The following is a 10,670-nucleotide window of genomic DNA, read 5'->3' as shown; positions in this document are numbered from 1 at the left end:
ATGTGTATTAAAATTCAGGTCTCCAGAGCCCCAGTGTTTTAATTAGCTTAATAATCCATGCTAACTTTCATGATTGTTAGGGTTTAGGCTTTGGTATTCTTTAACATTATTCTCAACACCTATGAAAAATGGCTGCCCTTCATAAGGTTAATGCAAACGATGAGTTACACCAATTATGCAAACCCTAATCTTTGTAACTTATCTACCCCCAGGGTGCTTAGTGCTGTGTGAGCATGTATTTTTTTTTTCTTATTCAAAAGAGCTTTCTCCCACTTCTATGAGCAGTTTCCTTTTACACTATTAACAACAAAAACAAAACCATTAATTGAGTGTTACCACATTTAAACTTATAATGAAGGTATAATTATCCCAACTGTATTAATAAAGAAATTAATGTTCAGTGACTTGTCCATGGGTGCATAGCTAATAAGAATTTGAATGGAAATTTAACCCTGAGACTTATTCGAAGTATCAAAACACATGATTTTTGAGTATAAGTTTGGCTCTTAAGAGAAATAATATGATACTACTTGAAAAACCAAATCAATAAAAGGATTTAAAAATGTATCAAAGTTCTTTGATATACAAAACTTTTCCCTAGGCCCATGTACCCTTAGTCATTTTTTTTTAAATATTCTATACTTTATTCATTCCTTCCTTCATTTATTCATTTAGTCATTTGACAGATACTGAGCTAATTGCTGGGGGCATAAAACCAAGAAAAATGATTTTTGGTTGTGATATTATAGTTTTTAAAATATGGCTAAAATAAAGTGCCTCCTTAGCACAATGTGTCAGTCTCATAAAAATGACTAAAATAAAGTGAATTCACTGTAGATGGAGTGGTCAAAAATATATTTATATTATGTATTATATTATATTATTAAAGGGGGTGTTGAAAGAAGAGCTGGAATTACTATCTCACAAGTGAGAGAGGGACGCTTAGGTGGCCCAGTCAGTTAACCCTCTGCCTTCAGCTCAGGTCATAAGCCCAGGGTCCTGGGATTGAGTCTGCATCAGGCTCCTTGCTCAGCAGGGAACTGGCTTCTCCCTCTGCCCGCTGCTCCTCCTGCTTGTGCTGTCTCTGTCAAATAAATAAATAAAATCTTAAAAAAAAAAATGTGAGAGAAAAAATTCCCTCAGGGAAAAACATAGACAAAAGTCATCATCATTAGGTTTATACCCTGGAGGAGGAGATAAACAAGAAACAAAGTAAGTAAGTAAAATATATAGTATATGTATAAAGAGGAGTACTGAGGAATCCAGAAGCAGAGAGATGCAGGGGAGTCATTATTTTAGGTAGGGTGTTATAGAAAGTCTCACTGAGAAAGGGACATGAATAAGAACCAAAAAGCCATGAAATACAAAGTCAAGCAGGTCTCCAGGAGAAGACATCCCAGATAGAGGGAACAGCAAATGCGGCCTTAGGTAGAAGTATACTTGGTGTGATAAAGAAGCCAGTAGAGGGTTGTAAGTAAGTTTGTGACAGTATCTGATTAGTATTTATTTTAGGAAAATAACTTTTGTGATGTTTGGAGAACTCAAGAATGGAATGGGAGTGGGGTGCCTGAGTGGCTCAGTTGGTTAAGCATCTGGCTTTGGCTCAGGTCATGATCCCAAAATCCTGCGATTGTGTCCCACATTGGGCTGCCTGCTCAGTGGGGAGTCTGCTTCTCCCTCTTCCTCTGCCTTTGCCTCCTGCTCATGCTCTATCTCTCTTTCTCTCTCTGTCTTACTCTCTGTATCTCAAATAAATAAATAAAATCTAAAAAAAAAAAAAGAGAATAGAATAGGAATATAAGTAAGATGGTTTTGTATAATTCAAGATGATGAAAAAATGATTATTACCTGAACAAAAATGGCAGCATTTGGGCTGGAGTAATATGTTATATTTTGGAGGTGAAATAAACAAGACATACTTAATGATTAGTTACAATGAGAGAAAAAAGAAAATATCAGTAACTACTGAGTTTTCACTCATAGGTAGGAGGCCTACTGAGTTAGGGAGGATAGGACATCGAGGGAGTAATAAAGTGTTCTCTTCATCCCCATTATATCTGAAATGTCTGTAAAATTTTAAAAGGAAATTTCAAGTAGACAGTTAGCAGGGGTCTGACATATAAATTTCTATTTCATCAGCCTCAAAATGATATGTAATTGAATTCATAGGCTCTCCACTTCTGACAACGCTACTCAGCCCAAGCTTAGAAATATGATACATAACTATAGGTAAAACTTGCATGTGAAATTCTAAGGATTGTTAAACTAATTTATTTATAAGCAAATAATTGGTTCTAGTCTTAAATAGATTAATAGATTCATGAAATAGGTGATTGCATCATAGCTCTGAAATTTTTAATCCAGATATAAGTATAACCATCGACAGAATCTGAATTTAAAAAACCACAGAAAAACAACAAAATTGAAAATGAATAACAAATTCTATTAAGTCCTATCTAGCTTTTACTTGATTACTGTGCTTCATGTTTTCCAAGACATAATACCATCTTGAACTCACTGACAAGTACAATCTAAAGTTCAAGTAAGATGACAATATAGAAGGTTGTTTAAATGACATGAAGATATATTGAAGGTTACAACTTAGAACTGTCTCTTTGAAATCTGAAGATGTGTTTTGTTTGTCAGGTGTAGTGTTTTAAACATGATGCATTGGGTGTCATTAGATGGGGTGTGCTCTTTCTGGTTGGTTTCAGATACCACCACTCCCTACTTTCTTGAACATTATGCTGTTTGCTTGGTTCTTTGTTTTTTGTGTGTTTTTTTTTAATTTTTAAGTTTTTGTTTATTTATTTGTCAGAAAGAGAGAGAGAGCATGCACAAGCAGGGGGAAGCGGCCGAAAGAGCAGGCAGAGAGAGAAGCAGGGTCCCTGCTGAGCAGGGAGCCTAATGTGGGGTTCAATCAATTCCAGGACCCTGGGATCATGACCTGAGCCAAAGGCAAATGCTTAACCAACTGAAACACCCAGACATCCCAGCTGGTTGGTTCTTGACATGATTTCACATTATTAACCTGCTACAGATACTTTGAACACCTGTCTGTCTTTATGCTAAGACTAACTGGCAAAGCACAGTGCACATTGTTTCTTTTAGATGAGCCCTTATGCAATTGCTTTTGTTGAATTGTGCTTTGGTGTGTTTCCATTGATCCATGATGAAAACACATTATAGAAATATAATGAATCCTGTCATGGGGTTTATTGTAAGCATATTGTTTTGTTTTGTTTTGTTTTTTAAGATTTTATTTACCCATTTGAGAGAGAGAGAGCGAGTGAAAGCATGAGAGGAGAGAAGGTCAGAGAGAGAAGCAGACTCCCTGTGGAGCTGGGAGCCTGATGTGGGACTTGATCCTGGGACTCCAGGATCATGACCTGAGCTGAAGGCAGTCGCTTAACCAACTGAGCCACCCAGGTGCCCCATTGTAAGCATATTGTTGAGGATGTTATACATTACATCACATAGCATTCCTTTTGTAAAATGATAATCAAAAAGTTAATTTCTAATATTATTGGATTAAGTTATTGCTCTAATTAGTTGGCTCATTTTTATCCCAGGATAGTGTTATTTTAAGAACTGATTTCAATGGACAATTTCCACTGGTTGTTTGAAAACTTAGGTCAATGTGAAATAGTAGAAAAAAATATATATATGTATATATATATATATATATATATATATATATATATATATATGTCTCTGCCCCCAGTTCCTGGCACAAAGCTCTTAAAACCATGATAATGTACTAAGTGATAAGAACCCTAAAAGAGTCTTTCATTCTAATATTTGGCCCTGTCTGTGTTTCTGACATATATCTCCTAAACCCCTTTAAGTTTCTTGAATGATAAGAATGTTTTTTGTTCAGATAAGGTAACTGTTGGTGGCTGGTAGGTAGATTCAGAATGGGGTCTGTTTACCAGAAAGATCAAACCATAATTACAATTAGAAGCTTGGAGCTTTCAACTCTACCTCCCATCCCCTGGGAAGGGGAGAGGGGCTGGAAATAGAGTTAGTGATTGTTCATGTCTATGTGATAAAGTCTCTATAAAAATCCAGTGAGTACAGGGTTCAGAGAGCTTCCGAGTAGATGAACACGTTCATGTGCCAAGAACATGGTACAGCCCAACTCCATGGTGACTGAAGTGCCTGTTCTCTATTGGTTTATTACATTAAAAACCAGTAAATGTAACTAAGTATTTCTCTGAGTTCTGTGGGCTGTTCTAGCAAATGATGAAACCCAAGGAGGGGCTCCTGCAAACCTCTAGTTTATAGCTTGTGACTAACATATGAGGGGGTGGAGGGAGTAATCTTCTCGGGGTGAGCCTATAAACCTCTGGGGTCTGCACTAAGTTTGTTTAGTGTTACATTGAATTAATTGTAGGACACCCAGCTGGTGTTTCAAAGCCTGGCTTGATGTGTGAAAACCCACTCATGTGGTGTCAGAAGTGATGCAGTGTGGTAGTTGTGTGAGAGTCAAGGAGACACTAGGGAAAGTTTTCCCAAGACGGTCAGGATAACAGACGTTGGAAGTCTGTGGGAGGCAGCACTCTCACATGACCTCTATGGACCCTCACCCTTGTATGTTCTCTTATACTTGAATGTGAGGGGAACCTGGAGAGATGAGATTTTGCAGATGTCATTGGGAGATGATATCTGGGTGGGCCTGGTCTACTCGTATGAGCTTTTTAAATATGGATTTAGAGGTTGGAGGTAGAGGAAGTCAAAGATCCAAAATGGAGAGGGATTTAACTTGAAGTGTATTCTATGATCTGGCTTTGAAAGTGGATGGGCCGTGTGGCAAGGGGTATGAGTGGGCTTTGAGAGCTGAGGTTGTCTCCAGCAGGGAAGTGGGGACCTGAGTTTGACGATTGTGAGGATCTAAATTTGTCCAAAGAGTAAGTGTTTGGAAGTTCATCGTTCCCCCTGGGGACTCCAGAATTCAATAAATCCTGGCCACCACTTTGATTTTACCTGAGCAGAGACCTAGCCTCACTCCGCCTGGACTTCTGACCTGAAGAAGTGTGAGCTCATGAGCGAATCTCCTTTTAAGTCACTAAGCCGGTGATAATTTCTTATGCAGCAATAGGAAGCAAATACAGACTGTTATCTCCAGAACTGTGAAGGGTCTGAAATTTTACTCTACTTGCAACTAAAATATAACTTGTCACACAGTTCCCTGCATGTGTGTAGGAGAGAAGAGACTCCTGGATCACAGACAGATGGCCTTACTACGTGCAATGATGGCAAGGCCAGAAGTGTCAGGCTTTGTGCTGATTACTTGAGCCCCAATTCCCATAGGGTAATGAAGAGAGGACCAGGTGATTGGGCCTCACCACACGTGCCCTGGGTTCTGTTCCAGGAAAGGAACTCCCAGCACAGGAAACAAAAATCTTTTATAATGGGCAGTCAGCCTGCTTGACCTTCGCCCAGCATGAGACATTATCTTTATTAAACTGGATAGTATATAAACCTGGCCTTTGCTCCCAAGGGAGGCACTATCTCTATCTTCTAAGGCTTCTTCCTATACAAAATCTATCAGTGATGAGCAGAAACAGGAAAATTGTCTTCCAGTATCTCATAGTTACATGTTCTTTATTGAATGGTAGCAGTTATCACTCATAATAAAGCATGCGTTCCTGAAGTATTAAAATGCCTGAAGAATATATATACCATAATACTATAGGGAGACATCTCCAAACTATCAGACTTCAAATTTTATATAAAACAAATTTACTATCCTGGCTGAAAACTATATAATCTACACTTTACATGATATATCAATATATAGCATTTTTTAATTAGCCTTATTCTTATGTTTATGTTCTTAACTTTGCTTTTTTTCCTTTCCTCACTATTTCTAATTCATATCACGGTTTTATGTTTCTGAATCCCTAAAAAAAGTGAAGAATTGTGCTTAGGCAAAGTCACCTAAAACAGAATAATCTGATAAGAGATTTCCAAGCAGAAGATGTATTTTTGTAGCTTTCCCATGACTCCATGTATAGCAAGGGCTATGACTGGCTGTGGGGTTGGACTCATTAGACTGGATTAATTGCAGTTCCTAATAGCTTTGCAGGATACAGAATACTCTGAAGGCAACCATTTGGAGAATATTAGATATTTTTAATATTGTCATGGTTAATTTCATATCTCTGAATAACCCTTGGCTCTGAACAATGTTCACACCCATACAACATGGAACTTGAAGCAAAGAGATGCTCTTTCCATGCTGATTGGGCAAATGGAATTTCCAAGACCAACTGCAGTGGGAAGAAATCTGGCCTATTCACATAGCCCTAAATTATTTTCTATCTAGGCTCCAGTCTTGATGGCAAATAGGATGAAATTATCTGATAAACCTAGACCAAGCAGAGACCCACTCTTGATCTGGGTAAGGATCAGTCCCACTCAGAGCTCACTGGTTGCTGCAGGGGAGAGGGGGCAAAGATGAAAGAATGCTCTAACTCGACCTACATGACTGCTCCTTGAACCAAAGCAGAGGTTATTAGCCCTATAGAACAGGGTAAGAGATGGAGGGCAAAGATGCGATGAATGTGGCCTCAGACTTCTAGTAAGTGGCAATGTCAGATTTTTAGGCCAGATTTTCTGACCTCAGGTCTGTTTCTCTTGTCCCTATATTGTCCTCTCTTGTGACATGGGGAGTGAATTAATCTGAACAGTTAATGAAAGCAGAGTTTGAAAGATGGAGAAAGGAATAACAAGAAGATGAAAATACTTTTCTTTGCAGGGAAAAAAAAAGAGAGAGAGAGAGAAAAGAAAAACCTTTCAAAGAAGAAAGCACCTAGAAACAGGAACCCCAGGCTGGAGTTTGTGAGACAATATTTGACTTCCTCACAGATTTGCCTAGGTCAGGACCTTCAAGTACTCAGAAGCTGGGAGCTCGGTGGTAGATTGCGAAATCTGTGCCATGAGAGCCCTTTTGCAGATTCACTATCCCACTGTGACTCTTCCCAGAACAGCTCAGACTAAAATAAGGGAAACAAATTCCCATAAAAACCTAACTAAAAGGTCACGGAAAGGAGAGGCAGAACTCATTAATTTTTTTCAGGGCCTGAGGGTTCATTCTTTAAAATCTGTGCCACATTGGCATGTGCAGTTAGCGTGATGATTTCCTTTTGTATCAAAGTACACCCACTCCAGGTTGCAACACCTTCATGCCTCCGTGCCCTTTGGCTCCATGTCCCGGGCTTAGCTGAGGCTGCCTTGCAAATTCAGGTTCACACTTCTTTGTGAATCATCCAAGATGGGCCTGCCTCATGACAGATTATATTCCTTAAGTAGTCTTAGAATAGTTATTTCCTATCTCAACTGTATATAAAGGAGTTGAAACAATAACATCCACGTGAATTGTTAAATGACATTATTTCTGAGGCCTACCCTTTTTACAACTTTTTTAACAAACATTTTATTTATTTATTTGAGAGAGAGAGATAGCAAGAGAGAGCGGTGGGATGAGGAGGGGCGGGGAAAGGGAGAAGCAACCACTGAACACGGAGCCATACACAGGGCTCAATTCCAGGACCCTGGGATCAGGACCTGATCCAAAAGCAGACATTTAAGTTTAACCAACTCAGCCATGTGGGCACCCTATGGACCACTCTTTTTAAAGTGGAGACCTAGGGCTGTCATTTTGCCTAGGAAAAAAGATATAAGGTTAAAAGACAGTAAATAATAAACCCTAATTTTTTAACCTATAAATTCAAGAGTTGATGCAAGACAGAAAATTTTGAAGGTGTACATAACCTAGCTAAAATCAGTATTCTTTCCCTGTTCTCTATCAAAAAACAAGAGGAAGAGCTGGAGAGGAAGAGTTCAATGACTGTTAAGTAACATTCGTCACTACCCATATTCCACTCTGTATTGGCAGTCTCCGAAAGTTTTGGAAGCCAAGTAGAGAGATCAAGCCATAGTCCAGAGCAGGGAAAGAGAAGAAGTTATTTCCAGTTTTTTTTTTTTTTTTTTAAAAAAAAAACTTTGCAGTTTAAAAAAAAAAAAAAAAAAAGTCAACTACTGGGATACCTGGGTGGCTCAGTCAGTAAAGTGTGGGCCTTTGGCTCAGGTCATGATCCTAACTAGGGTTCTGGGATTGAGTAGCACTTTGGGCTCCTTGCGCAGTGGGGAGCCTGCTTCTTCCTCTGCCTGCTGCTCCCCCTGCTTGTGCTTTCTCTCTCTCTGACAAATACAGAAAATTCTTAAAGGAAAAAGAAAATTGATATATGAATAGTCATGTGCTTATAAAAAGCTTTACAATTTATACATGTATTACTATAGTCATATATTTGTATTAAATAATATACACAAAAATCCATAAAATTAAGATGGATGAGATAAAGATAAGATGAAAACATTTTAGAAAATGTTCTGTTCTATTTATAGTGGTGCTAAAAACTTTTTAAGTTTTATTAAAATTATTTAGTACTTTCAGTGTGATTAAAAATGCATCATCATCATAAATATTTTTATTTACAACTTTATGCAAGAAAATGATTTGCAGATCTAAGTTCTCTTTTATGAAATACTGCCTCTTGGTTTAATGAGTGTCATTTTGGTAAAGTCAAGTGGTAAAACTTCATAGATCCAAATAGAAGAAATGCATGTTGCCTGCATTTACTAAATCTTGAAACTCATGTTTTAATCCTACCCACTAATAATGTAAATATTTTGTTAAAATCAGATATTAGATTTTGAGCTTCCTTGATATTCATCAGTTGTTCCTTTGAGTTAGAAAGTGCTATATTTTTATAAAATATGCTCAAAGACATCACAGAAATTCATTTGGAAGATTTATAATCAGAATTGAGCATGAGTACTCTGTTTTTAAAGCATTATGATATGAGAATCTGTATAGGTGATACTTTGTTTTCAGCAAGAAATTTATCTGAAGATGGATATATTTTAAAGCATCCCTTTCAAACTGTTGTGTTTATAGAAGAAGGTTCTTTGAAAAGCAACTACATTCTTACTCATTGTTAAAATGTGACAATTTTAGGATACTTATTTTTGTGAAGGAAAATATGTAAGTCATCTTTAACTTTGACAATTCCTTAAGTGCATTCTTATGATATGTGAAATCTCTCTGTGCGGTATGCAAGATTTTCCTTCAAAAGATCTGCTAGAGATGCTTCTGTTTAGATAATATAGTCTATATGTTCATATTCAAACATTGCAATGACTCGTAATATACTAATACCTAACAAAGGAGTAAAGATGTCCCTGTCCACCTAGGTAGAACTCCCATTCTTTCCTTAGTGTGTGACAAGGAATCAATTCATGTGCTGTGACTTAAGGATGGCTCATATTTGTTTTGTTTTGTTTTCCTTCCTGTACCTCAATTAAATCATCTCATGCACTTGGTGTGTACAGTTGTTTTCCTGAGTTCTTTGAACTTTTTAATTTTCTAATAATTTTTAATTTACAGGGGAGCCTGGTTGGCTCAGTCATTGTCTGCCTTTGGCTCAGGTTATGATCCCAGGGTCCTGGGATGGAGCCCCCCATCAGGTTCCCTGCTCAGTGGGAAGCCTGTTTCTCCATCTCTCACTCCTCCTGCTTGTTCCCTCTCTTGCTGTGTCTCTGTCAAATAAAATCTTTTTTTTTTTTTTGACTTACAGATAATTTGCAGAGACAGTACAGAGTTTCCATATACCATTTCCCCTAATGTAAAAAAGTTACAAAATCATGATACATCTGTCAAACTCGGAAGGTAACATTGATAAAATGCTATTGACTAGCTACAGATTTTACGTGGATTTCATGTATTGTTTTCACTAATAAATGCCCTTTTCCTGTTTCAGGATCCAGTCTGTGAAACCACATTTCTCTTATTTGTCATGTTGGATCATAGACAAACTGGTCTATGACAGTTTGTCCGGTATTTTGTAGAACATTGCTCAATTAGGGTTTATCTGATGCTTTCTCATGGATTTTGAGAAGAATACTATGGAGAAGAGTTCCCCTTCTTACCACATCATTACGCGTAATATCAATATGACTTATCTTTGGTTGTTCATCTCCATCAATTACTGGGGGGGGTACTTAAGATATTTCTTTACTATAAATTTTGTTTTTCCCCTTTATTTTTAAAAGACAGCAAGAAGGTGTGTTTATACACAAGGAGTTGGGCATACTTCAATTTGTTTTAAATTAAGTTTTTAATTTTAATTCTGGTGTTGTTAACATACGTTGTTACAGCTGTACTATGTAGTGATTCACATTTCTATACACTACTCAGTGCTCATCATGTTAAATGTGCTTTTAATCTCCTTCACCTGTTTCACCCATACCCCCATCCACCTCCCCTCTGATAACCATCAGTTTATTCTCTACAGTTAAGAGTCTGTTTCTGGACGAATGGATAAGGAAGATGTGGTCCATATACACAATGGAGTATTATGCCTCCATCAGAAAGGATGAATACCCAACTTTTGTAGCAACATGGACGGGACTGGAAGAGAGTATGCTGAGTGAAATAAGTCAAGCAGAGAGAGTCAATTATCATATGGTTTCACTTATTTGTGGAACATAACAAATAGCATGGAAGACATGGGGAGTTAGGAGAGGGAGTTGAGGGAAATTGGAAGGGGAGGTGAACCATGAGAGACTATGGACTCTGAAAAACAATCTGAAGGGTTTGAAGA

Source organism: Enhydra lutris, unplaced genomic scaffold (genome assembly GCF_002288905.1).
Source record: "Enhydra lutris kenyoni isolate GAN:26980312 unplaced genomic scaffold, ASM228890v2 scaffoldscaffold9, whole genome shotgun sequence".
In the NCBI taxonomy this organism is placed as follows: Eukaryota; Metazoa; Chordata; class Mammalia; order Carnivora; family Mustelidae; genus Enhydra; species Enhydra lutris.
The sequence above is the reverse complement of the archived record's forward strand: the minus strand, read 5'-3'. Positions refer to the sequence as shown.